Source organism: Canis lupus, chromosome 15, assembly GCF_011100685.1.
Source record: "Canis lupus familiaris isolate Mischka breed German Shepherd chromosome 15, alternate assembly UU_Cfam_GSD_1.0, whole genome shotgun sequence".
Lineage (NCBI taxonomy): Eukaryota > Metazoa > Chordata > Mammalia > Carnivora > Canidae > Canis > Canis lupus.
In genome coordinates this window covers 28073747-28099810 of record NC_049236.1, presented here as the reverse complement: position 1 = coordinate 28099810, position 26064 = coordinate 28073747, and the positions used below count along the sequence as shown (strand labels likewise).

The following is a 26064-nucleotide window of genomic DNA, read 5'->3' as shown; positions in this document are numbered from 1 at the left end:
TTTTCTCTTGATTGATTGATTTCCTCAGAATTAATTACCAGAAATGAAATTATTGAGTAATAGTTTCTGATAATTCTTCAGAAGCTGCTTTTCTAAATTATCTTAAAGACAATAATTATGTTAGAATGATGGGATTATGTGTTATTTCATTTTAATTTTAAATTTTTATGTAGTTAAAATTGAGAAATGTGTTCAACAATCCCTCCTCTACTTTGATTCTACTTTAGGCAAGATTTTATTGTTCATGATTATTCTATGCATCATTTCTGCATCACAGAAGGTATTTCAAATACATGTATATTATAGTCATCTCTTCTGGTTGTTTACATAAGTTAGAAACTGTCAAATAGGAAGAATATAGTCATTATTAAAAATCATGGTTAAACAAAACATCTTATACTGCATATACGAGAGAAAGAAAAGAACATGAGGCAAATTTGGCCTAGGTTTGTAACTAAACAACTTCCGTTATGTAGAAATGCCCTTCTTTCCAACCCTCTCTGCTCCACCACTTCCAGGCCAGAGATCTGCTTAGGCATGAATGTATCTTACTTGAGATAAATGCCATTTACTGCTGTATCTTGGGATGGGGTTTCAGAAATCACGTTGGTTGAATGTGAATATTTCATAACAATTAAAATCAAGTTAGTTAACCAAAAACAACCAAAGTTTTCCTCCAGAAGCATCCAACATTTTGTTTGTAAAATTAGAGTAAAGGCTTAGAGAAACAAGTCCAAAGGATTTGTTGATTTGGACAGAGAACACTTTGCCCCAAATTCTTCTTAATATGCATAAATATTCAACAAAACAAAATTATTTTTTTAAAAAAGATCCTCTAAGTACAAATCCAGATTGTCTCCAGTAGAAGTAAAAACAAAGAAACATGGAAATGAACAATAAAAGTAAATAAATCACAGACTCCCTAAAAAGACATTATATCAATTTATATTTTCACCAAAAATGTATGATTATGCAAGTTCCACCATAACCTCATGAAGATTAAATATTAAATATGTCACTCTATTATAAAAAATGTATTAAAATGATAAATGAGTAGAAATATGGTGAGACTTACAAAGATTGAAACCTGCACCTAAATTATCTGAATGCTTTACTGAATTAAGATAATCTTTTGTACTTTAAAGTCCTACCAAAGGGTAAAGTAAATCTTTTCTTCAGGAAGATAAAATCATGTAGAATCTTTCCAATTCTCCATTCACAATATCAGACAATTATGTATGAAAATATACCCCAGGTCCGTGTGTGTTAACTCACCAGGAGATTCTTAAGGCATAGTGACCACACATCTATAATATATAATGAAAATAAATGCAAGTAATAATACATTTAGTTTCCAAAAAATTGCTAATGGGTTCTAACCAAATAATTTTAACAAATACCTCAGTTAGTCAGTGCATGTAGTTCCTCTTTAAATGAGTATTATAATAATAAAAATATATATATGATACAAATATCCAAGGAGTTGATCTTAATTATTTAAAAGAAAATCTAGAGCAGCCTGAGTGGCTCAGTGGTTTAGCACCACCTTCAGCCCAGGGCCTGATCCTGGAGACCCAGGTTAGAGTCCCAAATCAGGCTCCTTGCATGAAGCCTGCTTCTGCCTCTGCTTGTGTGTCTCTCTCTGTGTCTCTCATGAATAAATAAATAAATAAACCTTTAAAAAATGGATAGAAAATAAATTCCAATGAAATGTTACAAGAGACTCACTTTATTTTTTTATACCGGTTTATAGAAGTATAGTTGACACACAATGTTACATTAACTTCAGGTCTACAACATAGTGATTTGACAACTGTATACCTCATGCAATAATCACAAGTGTAGCTACCATCTGTCACCATACATTGCTGTTTTAATACCATTAACTAAAAAAAAAAAATTAACTATATTCCCTATGCTTTCTCTTTCATCTGCATGACTTATTCATCCATAACTGAAAGCCTGTACTTTCCACTATCTTTCACTCATTTTTGCCTATCCCTCAACTCTCCTCTTTTCTGGCAACCACTACTTTATTCTCTGTTTTCATAGATCTGTTTTGCTTTGTTGTTCTTATTGTTTGTTTTGCTCTTAGATTCCACATATAAGTGAAGTAATAGTTTCTGATAATTCTTCAGAAGCTGCTTTTCTAAATTATCTTAAAGACAATAATTATGTTAGAATGATGGGATTATGTGTTATTTGTCTTTCCCTGACTGACTTATTTTGCTTAGCATAATACACACTAACTCTTTCCATGTCATTGCAAAGGGCAAAATTTCATTCTTTTTTTTATGACTGAGTGTATTCCATATATATATATGGTATATATATATACCACATCTTCTTTATCCATTCATTAGTTGAAGAACAGTTGGGCTATTTCCATAATATGGTTATTGTAGAAAATGCTTCTATAAACATCAGGGTGCATGTATTTTTTTTCAGTTAATATTTTTGTTTTCTATGGGTAAACATCCAGTAGTGGAATTGCTAGACATATGATATTTTAGGTCAAAACTATCATAAAAGACAAAGAAGATCATTATATAATGATAAAAGCATCAATTTATCAATTGGATATAACACTTGTAAATGTATCTGCGCACATCACAACACCTAAATATGAAAGGCAAGTATTAACAAATCAGAAAGTAGAAATAGAAGCAATAGAATAATAGTAGGAATTTCAATATTCAGTATTCCACTTTTATTTTATTTTTTAAAGATTTTATTTATTTATTCACAAGAGACGCAGAGAGAGGGAGGCAGAGACATAGAGGGAGAAGCAGGCTCCATGCAGGAAGCCCGATGTGGGACTTGATCCCGGGACTCCAGGATCACGCCCTGGGCCAAAGGCAGATGCTCAACCACTGAGCCACTCAGGCGTCCCAGTATTCCACTTTTAACAAAGGAAAAGTCATCCAGACAAAACATCAGTATGGAAAGTGGACTTGAACAACATTCTGGACTAAAGGGACTTAAGAGATATATGCAGAACATGTCATTCAGAAGCAGCAGCAGAATGCACACAGTTCTCAGGCACACAGGGAACATTCTCTAGGATAGAGCTTATGCCAGGCCAGAAAGCAGATCTTACCAAATTAAAACAAAACAAAACAAAAAATTGAAAACATATCAAGTATCCTTTCAATCACAATGGTATGAAACTAGAAATCAGTAACATATGGATAATTGGAAAATTCACAAATATGTAGAAATTAAACAAAAGACTCCTCAACAACCAATGAGTCAAAGAAGGAAATGGAAATAAATATATATATTTAAAAACTCAAATACAACTTATCAAAACTTTTAGATGCAGTAATAGCAATTCTGAAAATTTAGAGTGATAAATGCCTACATTAAGAAAAAATTAAAATTTCAAATTTTTTCAAAGCAGATATCCAAATGGCTGACAGGTATATGAGAAGATGCTCAACACTGCTAATCATTAAGAAAACATAAACCAACTACAATGAAATACCACATCAAACCTGTTAAGATGGCTGTTATCAAAATGTTAAATGACTAGCTTGCATTCCTACCAACAGTGCACATGGGTTCCTTTCTTCTCCACATCCTCACCATCACTTGTTATTTCTTATGTTTTTTTAATTTTAATCATGCTGACAGGTGTGAAATGACATTTCATTGTTCTTTTGTATTTGAGTTCTTTCCAGTTTTTGAATGGATGCTTGTATTGCGATGTATTTCCCCCTTAGGACTGCTTTTGCTGCATCCCAAAGATTTTGGATGGTTGTATCTTCATTCTCATTAGTTTCCATGAATGTTTTTAATTCTTCCTTAATTTCCTGGTTGACCCTTTCATCTTTTAGCAGGATGGTCCTTAACCTCCACGTGTTTGAGGTCCTTCCAAACTTCTTGTTGTGATTTAGTTCTAATTTCAAGGCATTATGGTCTGAGAATATGCAGGGGACGATCCCAATCTTTTGGTATCGGTTCAGACCCGATTTGTGACCCAGTATGTGGTCTATTCTGGAGAAAGTTCCATGTGCACTTGAGAAGAATGTGTATTCAGTTGGGTTTGGATGTAAAGTTCTGTAGATATCTGTGAAATCCATCTGGTCCAGTGTATCATTTAAAGCTCTCGTTTCTTTGGAGATGTTGTGCTTAGAAGACCTATCGAGTATAAAAAGAGCTAGATTGAAGTCACCAAGTATAAGTGTATTATTATCTAAGTATTTCTTCACTTTGGTTAATAATTGATTTAAATATTTGGCAGCTCCCACATCGGGGCATATATATTGAGGATTGTTAAGTCCTCTTGTTGAATAGATCCTTTAAGTATGATATAGTGTCCCTCTTCATCTCTCACTACAGTCTTTGGGGTAAATTTTAGTTTATCTGATATAAGGATGGCTACCCCTGCTTTCTTTTGAGGACCATTCGAATGGTAAATGGTTCTCCAACCTTTTATTTTCAGGCTGTAGGTGTCCTTCTGTCTAAAATGAGTCTCTTGTAGACAGCAAATAGATGGGTCCTGCTTGATTTGCATTTTCCTGAAGATGAGCATCTTTTCATGTGTCTGTGGCCATCTGTAATGTCTTCTTGGAAAAAAAATCTATTCATGTCCTCTACCCATTTTTTTAATTGGATTATTTGGGTTTTTTTTTTTTTTGGTATTGAGTTGTATACATTTTTCATTATATGGATATTAACCCCTTATTGGATATATGATTTGCAAATATCTTCTCCCATTTGATAGAGGCTCCTCAAAAACTTAAAAATATAATTACCATACAATTTAGTATTTACTACATAGAAAGCAAAAACACTAAGTTGAAAAGATATATGTACTTCTATGTTTATTGCAGCATTAATTACAATAGTGAAGATACAGAAGCAGCCCTATTATCTCTGAATAGATAAATGGATAAAAAAGATGTAGTGTGTGTGTGTATATATATATATATATATAATATCTCATATTATATATATGTATATATAAAATATGTATAATACATATATTCCAAATATATTCCATATATGTATGCATATATATTATTCAGCCATAAAAGAAGAATGAAATCTTGCCATTTGCCTCAACATAGATGGATCTAGGGGGCATATGCAAACTGAAATAAGTCAGAGAAAGAGAAATGCCATATAATTTCATTCATATGTGGGGTTTAGGAAACAAAGAAAGAAGGAAAAAAAGAGAAAAACATACAAACAAAAACTAGATTCTTAAATATAGAGAACAAACTGGTGGTTGCCAGAGGGGAAGGGGATGGGAGGGGAATGGGTGAAATAGATCAAGGGGATTAAGAGTGCACTTATCATGATGATCACTGAGTAATGTATAGAATTGCTAATCATTATATTGAACACCTAAGACTAATATAACTATATTTAGTTATACTTGAATTTTGCTTTAAAAGTTAACAGATGTTGGCAACATGAAGAGGGGAAAAAAAGAACCTTTGAGTACTGTTGGTGGGAATGTAAATTGGTATAACCATTATAGAAAACAGTATGGAAGTTCCTCAATGAAAATAGAGCTATTATGGAGCAGCTTGTTGCTCAGTTGGTTAAGCATCTCTTGATTTCTGCTTAGGTCACAATCTCAGAGTCCTGAGATGGAGCCCCTAATTGGGCTCAGTGGGAAATCTGCTGGAGATTCTTTCCCTCTCCCCCCTTCCACCGGCTCACTCTCTCTCTTTCCCTCTCTCTCTAAAATAAATGAGTAAACCTATAAGAAAACAAAAATAGAGCTCTTATTTGATCCAGAAATCCTACTTCTAAGTATATATCCAAAAAACACAAAATCATTATCTCAGAAAGCTGTTACCTCCATGTTTATTGTAGCATTATCCACAATAGCTAATATATGGGAACAACCTAAATCTTTATTGACAAATGAATGGATAAACAAAAATGTGATGTGTGTGCACCACGCACACACATACAATGGAATGGAAAATTATTTACAATACAATATTGTTCATCTTGAAGAAGAAGTTTATTTTCTCACTCGTGACAATAGATGAACTTAAAGGACATTTTGCTAAGTGAAATAGGTTAGGCACAGAAAAACAAATACTTCATGATCTCACTTATATGTAGAATCTAAAGTAGTCAAACTCATAGAAATAGAAAGTAGACTAGTGGTTACTGGTGGTTGGGGAAATAGGGTATATTAGCCACGTGGTACAAATTTTCTGTTATGCAGCATGAATAAATTCTGGAGATCTAATGTACTGCATAGTGACTATAGTTAGTAATATTGCACTGCAACCTAAAATTTGCTAAGGGGGTAAGTCTTAAATGTTCTCATCACAAAAAGAAAAAATATGTGAGTTTGTGGATACGTTTACTAGCTTGATCTTCATAATCATTTCACAATGCATACATATAATAGAACATTACATCATACATCTTAAATAAATCCTAGTTTTATTTGCCACTTATACCTTAATAAAGCTGGGGGATAAAAAGAAATTTTATGTATGATGTTTTTATAAAAAAAAATGAGTGTTATTGCATATTTTTGGATTATATGGGAATTATATTGATACATCTATCTAGAAGTTTTGTGTAAAAATTTTCAAACAAAAATATGAACACCCAAGATTATGATATACAAATAATAGAATATTTCTTTAATAATTTTATTAGCATTCTCCCTAGGAATTTTTATAGGACATATATGAACTTTAAAAAATGTATGTACCTATAAATAATTGTCCCAAACTAGATAGAAGCAAGCTGCTATTTGCTGGCTAAAGATATCACATAATTAATCCAGTGGGCAGCAGTCTTGTCTTGAGACAGCTTATGTTTGGTCCTTTAGATGTCTTCCCAACATCACCCATTCACAGACACTGAGAAAAAAGAGAACTGTGTTATTGGCTATTTAACACTTAAAAGAAGTGACATTTTCCTCAACTTAGTCTTTTGTGTTTTAGGGATTTTTAAACACATCGGTAGTCTCCATTCAATGTGTATAAGTTACAATCAATTGATATCTGTCTGATACTTCTAAACTACCAAAGAGAAAGAGTAGGGAAGAGAATATAATTACATTTAAGGGTATTGCTTAACAATGTTTGGCAAAAACTTTTAAAGTGCTATTTTTCAGAAGTCAGGATTCTTTGGGTTTTGTTTTTTATTGCATGCATAAGCTTTTCTTCTTTTGAATAACAAAACTGTCATGAAATAAAAAGTAGTCTGTTTAGTTTCTCAAAGACTTACCTAATCAATTAAAAAACTCTTTTTTGAAAGAAGAATTCCTAAACTTAGTTTAAAAGTAAGAACACAAACATAATTTCATTTTGAATTGTTCTCACTCCTCATTCTTTGGACAGAACATCTTCCTCTCAGGTTTATCAAAAGCACCCATATTTTTCTTAAGTGGTTATTTTCTTGACTTTTCTACTCCATTTATTTAGACAAAGAGCATGTCTTTGAAATTCAAATATCAGGTTATATTTAAGAGAACAGAGTTAGGGGGATAAATTTGAGAATCTGTAATTCTCATTTCATTCTGGCAGATAATTCTATTTTCAACTTAGAACAAGTAACAGGAAAATTTAGCAAAGAGGCAGAATGAAGAAACGGTAGAGCTGCAGAACTTGGTCCCAATTCAGGTCATCACAGCATAGATTCATTGTTTGATGTGAAAATAAGAGCCAAAAAAAGAAAATAAGAGCCAAAATAACAAGCATCCACTACAATGCAAGCACACAGACACATAAAAACACACATTCAAAAGCCAAAGAAGAATGCCTTCCCGTTGCCATGGCTTACCTTTGATAGTTTTTAACATCAAGGATTGACTGAATGAGGCATCTTAAGAGTTGAGAAGAGTCAAGGACTGGGAGTAGTTAAGATGTTGAAATCTCATCAGGTTGCTGATGAGGATATATTTGATGTGGACAAAGCGTAGGAGACAGCCTTGCATCTTCGCAAGTATATGTGGGATGCACCTCAGATTTGCCTCTGTGTTTCCCATAGTATATTTCACAAGTCTTAATATTTCAGACCATGAATCCAGTTTTAGTCCTGGGCTTCCTTTGTTTAACATTCTGGAGAAGAAAATTTAAGGAAAATAGGTAATAGAAATTATTTTGCCAAGATTTTTTCTCTAAGGGTTTAGTGAAAAAGAAAACACAGCGTTAGGATATAAAATGCTCAAAAAGTTAAAAATGGAAAGTTTCCATAAGAGAAAAGAAAAGTTGTTGTTATTTTTCTCATTTCCCTTACTAATAGATCACCATATTGTTTAAGACAACAATAGATTTATCTAAATATCGGCATTTCAGTTTCAGTTCTGAAGAGGTTTTCAATAAGACATAAGCTGAAGTTATAGGTCAGTGTCTAGAATAGCTCTTTTTAGGGGGCTGACCAAATTTTGTTTTTGTTTTTGTTTGTTACGCCCTCTTCCCTTCCTATTTTTTGCTTCCTGAAACCTATAAAGACTGGCACTAAAGTAACAATACCTCAGACACTTTGAAGGTGGAAGCCACTGGCTAAAGGTGGAAAATCAGGAAGGCTGGGTCTTTGATGACCACAGAACTGTCAGACTTCCTATCCCAATCTCATTTGGGCCTATTTATTTATTTACTTATTGCTGGTTTGTTTACTATTATTATTATTATTATTATTATTATTATTATTATTTTGTGTAAGTACATTTGGACCTTATCTAACTTCTAGAAATAATTGTGATGGGGAGGACTACATACAGCATAGTACACTCTGCAACAACCTTTCTGTGGTAATTTCAACTGCTTGTTTTCATTGGCTGTCTCCTATGAACCAGTCACTCCAAGTGCACGTTTCCTGCCAAGTCACACATCATGTATTCATCAAATATTTATTGAGTCTGGCATTGGTGTTGGTGCTGGGGATAGGAGCAGAAGAAAATAACTTTTCCCTTATCATCATGAATTAAACTGACAAAAGACAGATTGTCAGGGGAAAAAGCATAGGTTTCTTTATTTTAGTTTTACATGCCATGGAGGCTCCACAGTAAAGAAGTGAAGCCCCCAGGACGTGATTAGACTTGGAAGTTTATATAATATTAGTGACAAAGGGCAATAAATCATGGACTAGACAAGGTAAAGGGGACTTGGGTTCCTAGGAAGGATAAATTGTGGGAAGGTAAGTAATATGGGGAAACTAATGAAAGGCAAGGGCCTTTTTAATAAGTGGTTTTGTTGCTATTGTTGTTGTTTGATTTGATGAAGACTCACCTTGCTTGGTGCTGACTCTCCATCTCCTTTGTGGCCATAAAATTTCCTGGAGAAGAGATTTTTGGCAGTCTTCACTTCTCTAAAGTTTCTGCTTTTAATCATGTAAGAGAAACTGTGAGAAGGCTTCTTCCTGCATCTGTTGATTCTCAATTACCTTCAGCTCAACTAACCCATATTGAAAAGTGGCATATGTTGGAGTGGCATATTCTGATCTCTTTCAGGATATATCACAATATAAAAACTAACATGGTATATGCTCTTGCAGAATTTGAGATTAGTAATAATTTTGTCAATAGTCACAGAAGGTGGGGAGTATAGTGGATTGAGCCAGGAATGAGACAGCAGGTAGAGTTCTCCCAACACAAAGAGAAATCTCTTTAGCAAAGAATACATACTTTCCATAAACAGGTGCCATATATCTCTCTCAAATAAAAATAATATAAAATGGAGTAGGAAATAGAAAAAGAAATCTGTGAGATAGATCTGGTAATGTAAGATTTGAGTGACGATTATACTAGTAAAAGAAATAGCAGAAGCCTGGTGCTTATGAGAAAGAGAAAAATGATTGTGGCGGGAGTTTGAATTTTAGATTTTCATTTAAGTATAATAGAAATCTATCAGAATGTCGCTGATTACATATTTATTTTGGATGAATAAACATATCTTATAAATAAGTTTAAGAAGTATAAGGGTATGTAGAAGGTGGAATGGTCAGATCTAGTTGGGAAGGGCAGGGGGCAGATATATACCATTATAGATTTTTCTTTAAAGTAGACTATGTTTGGTTTTCAAGGAGACAAATGTTCTATTCATTCTTTAAAATCTACCTGAAATATCCCTTCCTTTTTAAAGCTACTTTTATTGTATCCTCTTTGTGCTTTCTACCTTATTGAAAGTTTCTCCTTCTAGTGCCCCAGTGTTCTTTGTGTGATTCTTTAGTGTCATCTTAGCTTACAGTAGCCCTCTCTGTGCTTCAGATACTCTAAAAACTCTATTATAGCACTTTTCACATAGGGATTTGGAGCACAAATTCTGGACCCAGACTGTCTGGTTTGAATCTATGCTCTTCCACATGCAAATTGGGCAGATTACTTCTATATGCTCTAATTTCCTCATGTATGAGAGAGGAATAAGCAATTACACCCATAGGATTGGTAGGACTAAATCGGTAATACATATAAGTAGCATAAAGCAGTGCCAGACAAGTAAATATGACAAAAATAAAGAGTAGTTTTTCCTTTTGTGATTATTGAAATATTATATATTGGAGACAGCATCCATTCAACTGATTTGCTTGGATAAACAAAACTCCCCTCATAAAACATACTAATTGATGCTCACAAAGACATCTACTATGTAGTCTTAATACCCAAATACAGGATACAGGGTTGTACTATTAGTAATTATAACCAGACAACAGTTAATAAACAGTGGTATATTTACCCTATTATTAGGCCATTCTATTAAAAAAAACCATCACTCTGCATGCATTGACTTTTAATTAATATCCTTACAAATATTTACTCAAAATTTTAGCTATTATGTCTGTTCTACAGATTTGGATTACAGCATTCCCTTTGAAACCTTCAAAATATTCTTTTAATTGTAAATAGAATTCTGTTTCAAAAACATACACTTGATAATATTTCTCTATGTTTAAATGCTTCAGTAGTTTCTCTTTTATTCAAACTCTTCACCATGGCCCTTGTGACCTGATATACTGTGTCAGTTCATGATCAATATTGTCATAGATTGCTTTCTGTCATTGTCATCATCAAAGCATCATCATCATAATAATCGCTCATTTTCCATGTATGAAGTCTTGTGCTATTTTATGTGAGATTTCCTTTTTAATCCTGAAAAAAAGCCATCACGTTTTTTTGATACCCTACTCATGAAATGGAGAGCAAAAAGAGGTTGGACTATTTGCCTAATATACAACTTGTGAGACATAGAGTCAGATTTCAAAGTCTGATAGTCTGGGATGTATGGGTGGCTCAGTGGTGGAGCCTCTGCCTTCTGCCCAGGGTGTGATCCTGGAGACCCAGGATCGAGTCCACGTCAGTCTCCCTGCATGGAGCCTGCTTCTCCTTCTGCCTGTGTCTCTGCCTCTCTCTCTCTCTGTCTCTCATGAATAAGTAAATAAAATAATATTAAAAAAACAAAGGCTGATAGTCTGATATCAGAGACCTTGAGGTTGAACCTTAGCTTACATCATCTCCCCTAATGTGTTGATGAAAAGAAAAACAAGCAACTATATAGCTGCATGAATGCCTCTTGTGTATTCCTCCAGTTACATCTCAAACTAATTTCCTGGCATTCTCCTGCATCACACCAAACAATCTAGCCATTCTGGTCTCACTTTTCCATACGTGGAGTGCTTATTTTGCCTATGGGCTTTCATATACGTTATTTTGCCTAATGGCTTTCATATACGTGGGACCCTCTTCCTAGAACATTGTTCCTGTTCCAGTTTACCTGGATATCTCACCATTTGTGAAGTGATAAATTTAAAGAGACTCATTCTGTTATTCTTTTCATTATTTGTTCACTTTTGTTAGGTGCCCTGTTTTCTTCCTGCAGTCATGGTATTGACCACATTGTATTTTACACGTCAACTTACACATATCAGTTTCCCACTAGATTGTAGGTACAATGAAAGCAAGTACAATGTCTCTCTCCTTTACAACCGATTTACTAGTGTGCCGGCATGTAAAAGACACTTCAGATCGCAAAGGAAAACTTGTACCAGATGGTGTTAAACAGTCGAGGAAGACTTTATTCAAGACTATTACATAGGTGGAGGAGGGGAATTGAACTTAACTCATGAAATACAAAATTGGAGATTTTTAAGAGCTGAGATGAACTAGTGGGAAAAAAATACTGCAAGATGTTAGATAGAGGTGAGGTTGATGAATGTGATTAGGCCACCTGTGTTTGTTAATAGTGCTTATTGAAGTTAAGCTCCTACCTTCACAAGGAGACTCAGAGATAGAGGCACTACTTTCTTAATGATGACATCTCAAAGGGATGGTTTCCAAAGTCTTGGACAATCTGGGTTTTAAAACTGACAAAGGTTGGGAGAAAATTTATATATCAAAGGGGCAGAAAAAATAATTCACAATTATAATTTAAAGTAAATGCTCTAAGGAAAAAGGTCAAAGGCCTAGAGTAAGGGAAAGAAACCTTCCTAAAGTTTAGTCAAGCTGAGAGGAATTATAAGGCCATTTTCGGCAAGATCTATTTGTTGAATTAATGAATAATTAACCAGAAAATGGAACAGTCCATTATACAGTAAAACACTCTTGACATGTAGTGACTAAGAACTATTATATGCCTTTGTATTTATATAATTTAAATAAAGTGTTGAACAATACCCACATGACATTTGACTTTTTAGATATTTAAACTAATTGTTCTAATTACTTTTCCATGTTTTTTCTATTTTTCCCCATGTTTTTTTCTAATTCATAAAAAATAAACTAACATCATTATAATATGGTACTTCACAAGTAAAGTTTAATGTTTTAATTGAACATTTTAGTTTCCATTTACTGACACTTCCAAGAAATTACTGATAACGTTAAAGTACATTGTAAATAAATAACTCAATATAAACACGGTAGCTAGATAGAGCAGAAATAATAATTTTATTGCCTGCTAACTGAAGTTCTTGCATATTTTAAATCGTGTTTAATGTTGCTTAAATTATTGTCGCTGTAAAGACATACATCCAATTTAATTAAACCTGTGTAATTTCAAAGAAGGTAAATTTAGTAGCTATATTTATATTCTCCAAAGCGTCATTGGATATGGTATTGATGTTTTCAAAATACATTTGCTTTCATTTCTATACATTTAGAATACTATGATTTACCTCATATAAAAGACAACAGTTAAGTTAGATAAATCTATCATATTGTACAGTCTCTAAGTTATGTTTTTTGTTTTTGTTTTCCCTTTCCAGCATTATACTTGTCTGTCTCAAATTCAGACGCCCAATCATTGTGCATGTTTATGAAGGTTAATCCTAGACCTGAATTTCATTCACTGACCATAGGCATAGTTGAGTTTCTACAGTAATGAGTTCATTGGGCAGAAATTTTGCAAAGATATGGGGGGAGAAGGAGGGGCAAACATTATCTACATTTGAAAAGACCAAATTTACAAATCAGTACACTTTAATGCAATTTTTTTCTCCCTGACTAACTGGGAGTTTATTTGTATGCATTCTAAGTGGCAGTGCCATGGGAAACTAAGATTTTTGTCATTTTGGTTTAACACAGATTCACCCAGAAAGCACAAACCTGATTTTGCCTGAGAAGGACTACCAACAGAACCTGAACCGTGAGTACAGTATTTTTGTGCTATTGAATTCTATGCTATATAACTGACCCAGTAATATGACATGGCTTATATTAAGATATGTAGTGAGAGTTTTGATTAAGCATAATTGTAGAATATAAGAAGTACAGAAAGTGAAAAGTGATACCTGTTTTATTGTTACGTTTAAAAGAATTTCTGAAGTTAATGCTTAACTTTGAAGAAGGTAATACATTTGTGCTATTCATTGACATTCAGTTTAAAGCATACAGTTTATATAGTTTTGTTATTCCAATTTATCTATGGTTGCTAAGCTATGTAAATAAGGTCTCTTACAAATACATATCTTTTGTGTTATTTTGAATATAATTTATTTTTCATCTATTCTATGATCAACATCCCTGAGTGCTTCAAGCATATATTTAGCACCTCAGTTTGCTCTGGGTTTTTTCAAATGGAATCCATAGTTTGCTAAAGGTAAAAGCTTGTTGTGCCTTTCTTCCTTCTGTCATAGACCTGTCTTTCAGCTACTTACTAATTGTTGGCAGTTGGCATCTCTTCTCTCTGTTTGGCCTCTGATAAGTTGTCTTTAATAACCTGTTGTTTTGTTCTTGAACTTTGCCATGGTTGCAACTCTGGGGTATCAGAACTGTCAGAAATAAAAGTGAAAGAGCAAGAGGCACTGAGCTTATGAAAGTTAGAGAAGACATAAGGCCTGGTATTGATTGATGAATTTCCCACTGCAGATAGTTTTCACTTTATCCCATTTGCTGTCACAGTACACGGTACACGAAATAATAAGGAGATTTTTTTTCCTCTCAGTAATGGACGATGGGGGCTGTTTGCTTTTTGAGAATCTGCTGCGGCCACATGCCGTGTGGCTTTATCTTTGAAAGTGAGGGTGAAACAAGCTTGCCTGGCTGCAGATAAGCGACTTAGAAGGAATCCTATTCAGATGTACCTGTCACTAATTTATCTGGAGGTTTTGTGATTCATACATACTGTTCTGTGTGCGATGGAGCATTAAATTGCTTTCCTCTGGGAGCAGGTCACATTCAGGGGTCATCAGACCTCAGCTGTGGGACGGTGCATGCTTGATTCATATAGCTTCTTGCAACTGAATTTTTATCTATTAGAAAGCTGGTAATTTGAACATATGTTAGATGATCTCTCGGAACATTTCAACAGCAAGGGGAATGACAAAAATTGAACTGTGTATTAATATGCAAGTGTTTGTAACAAAAAATTAATCAACCCTTCTGTTGTTAGCACAGTCATTTATTCTGATGATTAAGTAGCTTAAATATATTTCCCAATAATGCTCTAGCTCTTGATTAATGCATTTCCATGGCTTCTCTATTTATTTAAGGAATATGTACTTAAGTGCATTAATTTTACTGGGAAGAAAAAAAAAAAAAGCAGAGCTGATTTGAATCAGATCTTGCCAAAGAAAAAGCTTTAGAAAATAAAGATTTTTCCCATTTACAATATGGTTTTCTGCTGTGGAAATTTCACTTTATTACCCCATATATATTTTGTGAGAAAATGGCATACCTTGGAAAATGAGACAGATACCAGTTCAAATTTGAAAAGCACATGAAAGAGATGCTTATTTTTACATGTTAAAATTGTGCTGAGAAACTTTAGTACAGATATGTCTTTTTGGATGTGGGATATTTAGAAAATGCAAAAACTCCTTTTTTTATTATTTCCATTATGTGATATATAAAACTAAAACCTAATATCTTCCCTTAGGTTTTAAAAATGCTTCATTTTGTGTAAAATTAAGCCAATAAATGGCAAAGAGGTAGTTAAGTGAAAGCAATCAGAGAAATCTTTTCAAAGTGTTTTTACCATGCATGACAGCAGTTTTAATGGTGGGTAAAGTAACTATATAAACTTATATGTTTTCTCTCTCTCTCTCTCTTTTTTTTTTTTAATTTAACATTGTTCCTTAAACTCTCAGTTGCAACCCAAAACAAATGATCATTTCATGAAGTAACAAAAGAAAAACTCTTCCAACTGGATAAAAATGATGAATTTATGCTGCATTTATATGGTACAAGTTTTTGATATTTGTCCTACATGTGAAAATGTGGAACATTTAACACAAATCAGAATTTTCTTATTAATGAATTAAAGTATAAGTAGGGCATTACTGTAAGAACTTATTCTATCATCTATGCATAATTTATAGTATTTAAATAAGATGTTCATTACACTTCCCAATCTTCAAATTACATTGTGACCTTAAAACCTTATAAGGCCTCCCAATAAATAAGAGTGTGAAATAAATATATCTAATAAAATTATTTTAGGGTTTCAACGTGTTCTGTTAAGCATTTCTCTGGTAAAAAAAAAAAAAAAAAAAAAAGAGGGATCCCTGGGTGGCGCAGCGGTTTGGCGCCTGCCTTTGGCCCAGGGCGCGATCCTGGAGACCCGGGATCGAATCCCACATCGGGCTCCCGGTGCATGGAGCCTGCTTCTCCCTCTGCCTGTGTCTCTGCCTCTCTCTCTCTCTGCGTGTGACTATCATAAATAAATAAAAATTAAAAAAATAATAATAAAAAAAAAAGAAAGAAAGAAAAAAAGAAAAGCAGTTCATGAAACTAGGGGAAAAAACACCAATTTACTACATGCAAAGTACATAAAATTAGGCATATTTCTGCCCTCTTCTTTCTATTTATTTTTTTTCCTATTGAGGAGGAAACAAAAGTCTAAATATGGAATATTCAATGTCTTTACACAAACCTGTTATATATCTCACTAGGAGATATTTACTTTTTTTTAAAGGAAAACTATTTAAAAACATAGATTAAATTCATATTTTTTTAGAGTAAATCAGAGAAAATGGTTTTGTTGGAGTCAGAGGATTTAAGTATTTTGTTGTAATGGTATTTTTAAACAGTTCTCTGTATCACAAAGTTTCTTCTGTTCTTTACATGAATAGCTACCCACCTTTCAGACTCCGCTAAATTAACTTAAATGTCATTTTTTAAAAAGTCTTTTTAAAGCATCCAAGCTTGCCATCACTTCTTATGAACTTCTTTATTTTTTACTTCATGGCATTTACCATAATTGTAAGCATTTTATTTATATTTTATTATACAATAATAAATGTAAAGAGAAGAGAAAAAATTATTTCCTTGTTTTGTTTGTGTCTCTTACAACAGTTAAGCACAATATTTAGTGCCCAGCACAGCGCCTGAAATATAGCAAATAGTCAATAAAATTTATTGAACCAGTGAGGTTAGATAATGAAAACGAAATCATTCTAGAAATGGGATCAGAAATGTAATGTATATCTTAAATACATAGTACCAAATGCTATATACTCACCAGTTTATTTAAAAAATGATTGCAAATACTTATTGTATACAAATAGAGAAGTCAGCAAGTTTCAGACCTTAACAGCTTCCTCACTACACAACTAAAGCCTACCAAACTTATTAAGTATTAAGTGCCATGACACACATAACTAGTATTGTCTAAGAGTAGTTACGAAACATTCTGTGGATGTCTTTTAAATAGTTTAAAGAAAAACAATAAAAAATCTCTGGTTATTAAAAAACCCATTTATTTTATAAGCATTGATTGAGATGACTATGTCTGTATATATGAAACTGTGCAAAAAATCTATAGATTTACTATTATAAGTTGTTAACTCTCACCATGAAATCAATATATAGTAAGGAAATCCGATGTACACTTTCAAAAATACAGTAGGGCTTCAACTATAAAATAGAAGATGAAAAGGAGTGGACACAAGCTTCAAAGAAAGTTGAAGGAATACTTGGCATAAGGAATGGCATAAGGAAAGGCATGAAAAAGGTATTAGTAAGAATTAGTTGCTTATCGCTTATCATCTGAGCTATAGCTAGATGTATTATGTTATCTTTGGCTATGAATGGACGTTTATTTGAATGTAGATTAGAACAAGATTGTGGAAGATTCAACACTAGTTTGAGGAACTAGTGGTTCTGTGGGCCTGTAGCTCTGTCCCTTGAACATGTCCAATCTCTTTTTCCTTTAGAAGCATAGAAAATAAAAGTGTGGTTATTTTGAATGACAGCTCATACAGAAAAATCTGGTACTAGGTACCACAGGATTTTCCTCTTGTATGTGCTCAATACATACAGGCACATACATGCACCCCCACTTGTTTGTATGGTTTGCTTATGTGTAGGTGTATGTACTTAATCTGGCTTCACTTTATAAAATAAATTAGAGGAGGAATCATTATCAATATGTACAGAAACTGCTAATGACTTTGACAAATACTCAATAAACTAATAAAGCAGGAAGCCTGAAATAAAATGTCAGTAATAGAGGGCTTATCTCTCAGAGACACACTTGAGGAAAAACTCATGAGGATGATGACTTGTAAAATGCAAAAAAAAGAGGAGGTCAAATATTTAATTAGACTTTCGTGAACAAAAGAACAAGATGAGTGTAATCTATTAACTTCCTGAAATATATTCTTTATGCCATACACAATGAAACATGTAAATAGAAATTTTGTGATCATTCATATTTTGATAACTGATGATAGTCTCTGAAATTAACAAAGAAATTTGGAAAATATTATACCAAATATCTTTTTTAAAGAATGAAAAAGCACATTTGCTTATTAAAAGTCCAAAGAGGGACACCTGGGTGGCTCAGCAGTTAAGTGCTTGCCTTTGGCTCAGGGAGTGATCCTGGAGTCCTGGGATAGAGTCCCACATCAGGCTCCCTGCATGGAGCCTGCTTCTCCCTCTGCCTGTGTCTCTGCCTCTCTCTCTCTCTGTGTCTCTCATGAATAAATAAATAAAATCTTTAAAAAAAATTTTTTTTAAGTCCAAAGAATTCTTACACTAACAGTTGGTGTTTAACCCAATACTTACTGAACTAATTTAATCAGATCACCCTTATTAAGGTCATGATCTTTCCATGATTCCATGTTGCCTAGCTCTAGTTTTAGAATATCATTCTTTGAAAACATTTATACTAAGAAAAGTAAATGCAAACTGTTATTGTTTGGTGTTTTATGTATTACTTAAGAATTTTGGCATATTTCAGATTGCAGTCATTCTCCTAAATTTTCATCTAGAATCTTTTTGCTTCAAGTTTTTAATTGTATAAACCAGCTAGATTAAATGTTGTGTATTGAAAAAAATAGGGATCAAGAATCATTTTTAGCTCAGACCTTGTTCCAAAGGTAATTGAAAATGTTTGTGTGAATTTTTTTTTAAAGATTTTAATTTATTTATTCATGAGAGACCGAGAGAGAGAGAGAGAGAGAGAGAGAGAGAAAGAGAGAGCGAGAGGCAGAGGGAGAAGCAGGCTCCATGCAGGAAGCCCCATGTGGGACTCCATCCTGATACTCCAGGGTCACACCCTGAGCCAAAGGCAGGCGCCAAACAGCCGAGTCACCCAGGGATCCCCTGTTTGTGTGAAATTATTATTGTTCTATTCACCTATTTGTGTATTATTAAATACTTGAAGTATGCTATTCATATGTTTATTATTATTGTAGATTAAGAGCGAGTTTTGAAATGTGTTAGTGTAACTCAGCCAAATGTATTCATTTTCAAGAGCATTTTAACTCCTCTAGATCCTCTTCCATTTCATCTTAGAATCAGCTAATATTCTTATGATATTTTGACTGAACTCATATTAAGGCTAAGAAGTCAGGAAGAATTCACATCCTTAAAATACTGAGTCTTCTCATCTTATGAAGGTGACATAAGTCCTTTTATTTAAGCCTTGTTACTGTCTGAAGCAATTTGTAGTTTCCGTAATAGAAATCACACATATTTTGTTGGATTTATTCCTATTTAATGTTTATTGATGCTATTATTAATCGTAACACTTTAATTTTTCATTTCTACTCTGGTATATAGAAATACAATAGATTTTTTGCTGACCTTCTATCCTATGGACTTGCTAAATTCATTTATTACTCCATGTATTTTTTATACATTCCATAGGCTTTTATATATATATAAAATATATAATATATAATCTGATTAAAATTTTTATGCCAACACTTGCATTTTCATTCTTCTTGTCCAATTTCATTAACTAGAGCTTCCATTACAATGTTAAATAGAAATGGTGAGAACTACGGGTCCTGGGTGACTCAGTTGGTTAATTGTCTAACTCTTGATTTCAACTCAGGTCATGGTCTCAGGATCCTGGGATCGAGCCCCACACTGGGTTCCATGCTTGGTGGGGAGTCTGATTGAGGAGTCTTTCCCTCTCCCTCTGCCCCATCCCCTGGTAGTGCAGGTGCTCTCTTTAAAATAAATAAATCTTTTTTAAAACATGGTGAGAACTGATTCTGTTATCATATTGTCTATGTTAAGAGACACACATTCAGTGTTTCTCTGCAAATATTCTAGTTTTCATGTATACTCTTAATGGGATTAAGAAGGTTCTACTTTATTCCTAGATTTTTAAGAGTTGTTATTGTAAATGAGTGCTAGATTTTATATTTTTTCTGTATCTTTTGAGATGATCTTATTACTTGTCTTCTCTACACTTTTTACATATCAAATTGCATTAATTTCTGAATTCCAAACCAAACTTGCATTGCTGGAATATACTCCAGTTGGTCATCATATAGCATCTTTCGTATATATAGCATGATTTGCTTTGCTAATATTACATTAAAGATTTTATATTTATGTTTGTGAGAAATATTGTACTGTATTTTTATTTCTTTTCAGGTCTTTATCAAATTTGGTATAAAGACATGAGTTTGAAAGTGCCTTTCCCTTCTATTTTCTAAATTTGTATATTATTTCTTCTTCAAATAATTGAATAGCTACTGAGATTTTCTTTGTGGAAAGGTTTTGAATTGTAAATATAATTTTCTTAATGGATAAAGGGATGTTCATATTTTCTTTCTTACCCTATGTCAGTTATGGCAGTTTCTGTCCTTTAGAAAATTTGTCTATTGTTTTCTTAATTAGTGCATCTATTTACTTAAAACTATTCAGAAAGTACTATTATGAAACTTTACTGTGGGTTGGATTTGTAATATTGTTCACTTCATTTCTGATAATGGTATTTTGGATTTACCCTCTTTGTTATGAAACTGGGTAAGGATATATCAATTTTATCAGTCTTGTCAAAGAAAGCAGTTTTGACTTTGTTGATTTTTAAAATATTTTTCATTTTCAAACGTATTACTATCTGCTCCTATCACTAATTTTTCTTTCTTCTACTCTTTTTTATTTTTAAACTGATTCTTGTTTTCTAACTTCTGAACATAGAAAATTAGGTATTTTTTTATACTTTGTGTCTTTACTAGTAGAATAATTTAAAATTATCAGTTTTTTTTTCTACGTACCCCTTAAACTGTGTTCCACAGGTTTTGGCATGATCTGCTTTCTTTATCACAAAATCTGAAATAGTATCTAAATTACTTTTTGATTCTTTCTTTGATCCATAGATTCTTTACATATTTAATATTTAATTTCTTATTTGGAAATTTTCTATCCATCTTTTATTTATTTATTTTTTATAGAGAAGTATTTCTTTTTTTTTAATTTTTATTTTATTTTATTTATTTATGATAGGCACACAGTGAGAGAGAGAGGCAGAGACACAGGCAGAGGGAGAAGCAGGCTCCAGGCACCAGGAGCCTGATGTGGGATTCGATTCCGTGTCTCCAGGATTGTGCCCTGGGCCAAAGGCAGGCGCCAAACCGCTGCACCACCCAGGGATCCCTCTATCCATCTTTTAAAATCAATTTTTAGTAAATAGCTTTGTGTCAAAACAGTATACTGTGTACATTATTTAATTATTGGAAATTTACTGGGAGTTATCCTGCAGCCTCCTCTAAAAATATTGTATCTTTCAATTTGGGGAGTAGCACTTTATAGGTGTCAATTAGTTTAAATGAGTTGATAATTTAGTTCATTGGCTTTTTTTTTTTTTTTTTTTTTTTTTTGGTCTTCTTGCTCTCAATTACCAAAGCAGTGGTAAACTCTCCATACAAGTGTGGATTTGAGATTTATTTCTTCAATTCTGTAATTTTGTCTCATGTATTTCTAAACCTTGCTCTTAAGTATATATATAACTAGGTTTGTTATATCTTCCTGATGGACTGACCCCTTTTATCACTGTGAAATAATATTCTTGATATCTGGTAATACTCTTTGTCTTGGTATCTATTTTGTTTGGCTACAATTTTTTATCCTATTAAGTAAATACTAAATAATCATGGCATTAACTGAAATAATAAATATTACAATAAATGTTAAATATAAATTAGTATATTATTAAAATGTTTCCCAGTGTGTGATTGAATAATTTTAATACTCAACCATAATAATTGAATAAAAAATGCTGTTCACACATTTATTTTATGTGAAAAGACATTTGAAAACTTACAAAATGAAAATTAAATCGTGATTTGCATATAATATTTAAATGAGAGACCTTAAGACCTGGGTAAATAATTAAAACCCCAGTATGGTAATTTGAAGTTAATAGGGACATTAGTGGTCAATGTTCCACTTTACACATGGAAAAATTAATACTGTGAGAAGCTGAAAACTAGTCCCAAATCACAAATGTTGCTAAGGTCTAGAATACCAACGTTCTTTGTTCTATAAGTTACTGATACTCATGAATAAGGTCCTTGTGGGGATATCCAAAACTTAAAGAAAGAAATAAAGGTATCAAAATTTTAATGATGATAGGAACGTGAAAAAAATCAATGTTGTATTATTCTTAACCAAATGCCTTAATCTTTATCCATCATTTTTCTCAGCTACAAAAATGATCATAATTCATAAAGAAAAATATATCTTTATTTTCCTTCAAGCTTAGGAAAGGACAAAAGATTGTGGTTCCAATTTCAATGTCACTGCCCCATGAATAAAATATTCTCAAGAGTAAATGAGTGTGTTTACCTGTATAATGGAAAGGTGAGAAGAGAATAGCAGAGTAAATACCATTCATGCTAAAATAAATGCCAAAATATTCTTTGGAGAGAGTAGTCTTACTTTTATAGTCATATATAGAGAAGGAAAAACAACCATTTAGCCAACGTTTCTATTCTTGCATGTGTACTCCCAATGGGATTATACTTATTGTGAGTACATTAGAGGATGACTCCCTTGCCTTTTAATAATTTTTAAAGTACATGTTAAAATGCCCATTATATTTCTTGCTTTAAAGGGATTAGTAAAATGTTAATTAATAATGAATGCATAGACAAAAAAATGCCAGGGACAGTTTCTTGGCAGAAAACAAATGAGTTGAAATGCCCTCTTTAGCAGTGCATTAGGAATGTGACAATTAAGATATAGTTAAGCCCTTTGGAAATAGATGCTTTTAGTCATTTATTTTTCCTAACAATAAGTAACAGAGACAAAGCCTTTAGTACCTGAGTATAAATATGATTTTCAACTTCTTGAACACCAAGACATTCTTTTAAAATTCTATTTGCTGCTAATTCCTTATGTTGACTGTATTGTTCATGATGATAAATTTAAAATACTGGGAGATGCTCACTGGAATAAAAAGGTCATTGCAGTTTGTTAAAGATGCTTGGCCAAGACTCTATCCTTAGTACCTTAGTAGAATGTCCAGAATCAACTCATGTTCTCAGGGTTTCTTTCCTAACTCTGAGTGTATCTTAAGATCATTTACACAGGAAGTAAATGGAGTTTCCTTTGACATTTGTTTGTCATGTTTCCTTCATGAATTGTGGAAGTTTCTTTAATCTAGACTACCTATATTATTAAATATTATTCTCTTCTAAATAAAACTGAAAATCAAACAGTGTTTAGCAGGTCAAGTAGTAAATTTGTCCATTTAAATCTCATTTATACTTCTATTGTCAATATGTAGTGTTCTAATTCAGTAAATACACTGCTAATTCAATAATGTTAAGAATCGATGACTTATCCTTTTGAAGAAGTACCTTGACAATTATCATTCTTTATTGCCTTCAAATCTTGCTATAAATGTGCTGAATGAATTATGAGGCTTCCCTCATGCTGTGTTCTCCTATCTTTCTAGAATGTTACATGCATTACTATTATACTTAGCATTTAGCTAGAGATGTTCCTGTTTCCTGTCATTCTTTTAGTACTTAGTCTAATTTTTTAATGACTGAACTTAGAAGTTATCCTTTCTGGTAGACTTCCCTGGACTACTGAGCTATGGTTGTTCCTATTGCACCATGAGTTTTTTTTTTTTTTTTCAAAATAATATATTTCAGACTATAGAAAATGCCCATTGTTATGTCTTTCTTCTTTGAAATATTGTATGTTCAATAAAGAGTGTATAGTATTGGTACATAGAAGATACTTAAAATTCTCTGCTAAAATGTAAATATATTTCGCACATCTTAATCTCATTGTAGAAATCTTGACTCATGTTCTTTTTTGTGCTGATAAAAGTGTTGTATAAACATGATAAACATTTAAAAAGCTAAATTTCAGGTAATGGTGGTAGACTGACCTCTTCTATGGTTTCCCTCCATGCACTCCACTAAAATGAAACTAAAGTGTTATTTTTCATTATATGACACAAACTTTCAAGTTAGGGGAGATTGAGGGTTGAGAACAATGCAACAACATTTTGCAAGCTAAGTCTCTGGACTAGCAGTAAATAACAAACATGTGAGAAAAGTAACCTAAGTTGTCAGTGGGAAAAGACAAGAAATGATATAATTGACATTGCACTGCACAATTCCCGGAAGTCTTAGTTATTTGCAGCACAAGATACCTGTGGTTTGGTGGATAAATAATGGGGTAAGGTAGAAGCAAAAAAAATAATAATAGAGATTGGTTGAAAATAAAGAACTGTACTCTGGATATTTCACGTTTTGAAAATAGTATCCAATTCTTGGTAGCAATATTTTCATATATCTTTAGGCATATTAAGTCAGAATTTTTGTTTATTTTCGTATCTTATTTTCTTTATTATCTCCATTTCCTCCAATTATTGTTTCCATATTTTTAAAAGTTTGACTTACTTCAGTAATTAATTCTACTACATTAGCTGTAGTATTCTCGGTTTGGATAAACAACAAAATTTAGGAAAAACAAGAGACTTCCACTGGCACCAGTTTTACTTAGCTTTAAGAAAGGATACACATCAGGGAACATTTTTTTTTTTTCTTTTTATGTAGGCTCCACACTCAGCATGGATCCCAATGTGGGACTTGACCTTATGACCCTGAGCTGAAGACAGGAGCCTCAAGAGTTAGACAGTTAACTGACAGAGCTGCACAAGGTGCCCCACATCAGGAAACATTAAGCAGGGCTGAGATGAAGGTGAATCATATGAGATACTCACTTTAGTGCAAAATTTAAGGGTACTCCAATAATCTCAGTAATTAAAAAAAAACCCTATCTTTAATAAAATATATTTAAAAATAAAAATTAACACATAAACATAAAATGAACTATATATATGTATATATAATATATATATATATATATATATTTTAAGATTTCATTTATTTATTCATGAGAGACACAGAGAGAGAAGCAGAGACATCGGCAGAGGGAGAAACGGGCTCCCTGTGGGGAGCCCGATGTGAGACTCCGGGATCACGCCCTGAGCCAAAGGCAGATGCTCAACCACTGAGCCATCCAGGCATCCCAAAATATATTTTTAAAAATAAAGACAAGGGATCCCTGGGTGGCACAGGGGTTTAGCGCCTGCCTTTGGCCCAGGGCGCGATCCTGCAGACCCGGGATCGATTCCCACGTCGGGCTCCCGGTGCATGGAGCCTGCTTCCCCCTCTGCCTATGTCTCTGCCTCTCTCTCTCTCTCTCTCTCTCTCTCTGTGACTATCATAAATAAATAAAATTTTTTTTAAAAAACTTAAAAAATATAAAAAAAAATAAAGACAAGATCAGTATTACTATTTTTCCCTTTGCCTCAGTTCCGATATTACTCAGCATGGAGCCGCAACTAGTGTTGGAAGGTAAATTTTAAAAAAATCCCTGGGAAGTAAAGCAAAAAGACAAATAGATGAAAAATAGGAAAGAAAAATAAGCAAAATAGTGTATTCATCTAGGGGTCCCAACACCTAAAGTATGGAATTTCAAAAACAAGAGAAATAAAATGGGTGGGAAATCATCAATAAAATATTTTTTTTAAGATTTTGTTTATTTACTCATGAGAAACACAGAGAGGAGCGAGAGATCTCCAGGATCACACTCTGGGCTGAAGGCAGTGCCAAATCACTGAGGCACCCAGGCTGCCCTCAATAAAATTTAATACAGTTTCAAAAACTGAAAAACATAACTTTCCAGATTGGAAGTGCCAGTAAATAATACAGTGAATGAAAATAAGAGTAAGTGAGGCTTACTAAAATATTAAAATTATGGAATATGGAAGTTTCTGCAGACTTTCAGGGATGGGGCAGGACAATAAAGAGAATAGATGTAAAACACCAGAAACTAGAATGTATTGGCATTTTTGAACAGCACTTATTTTCTACCAAATTTGAATGCTTTCACAAACCACAATCTTTAAAAACAAAGATACCTACAAAAAT

General features: G+C 33.0%; 1 protein-coding gene across 2 annotated transcripts in view; it reads left to right on the top strand.

The window, feature by feature from the left end:
- The window catches only part of MGAT4C (MGAT4 family member C), a 548325-nt gene that overhangs the window by 207033 nt on the left and 315228 nt on the right, over positions 1-26064 (top strand). For both annotated transcript variants that reach the window (XM_038558597.1, XM_038558594.1), the window contains exon 2: positions 13508-13568. The gene's annotated coding sequence lies outside the window, so the exon portion shown is untranslated. The remainder of the gene's footprint in view (positions 1-13507; positions 13569-26064) is intronic.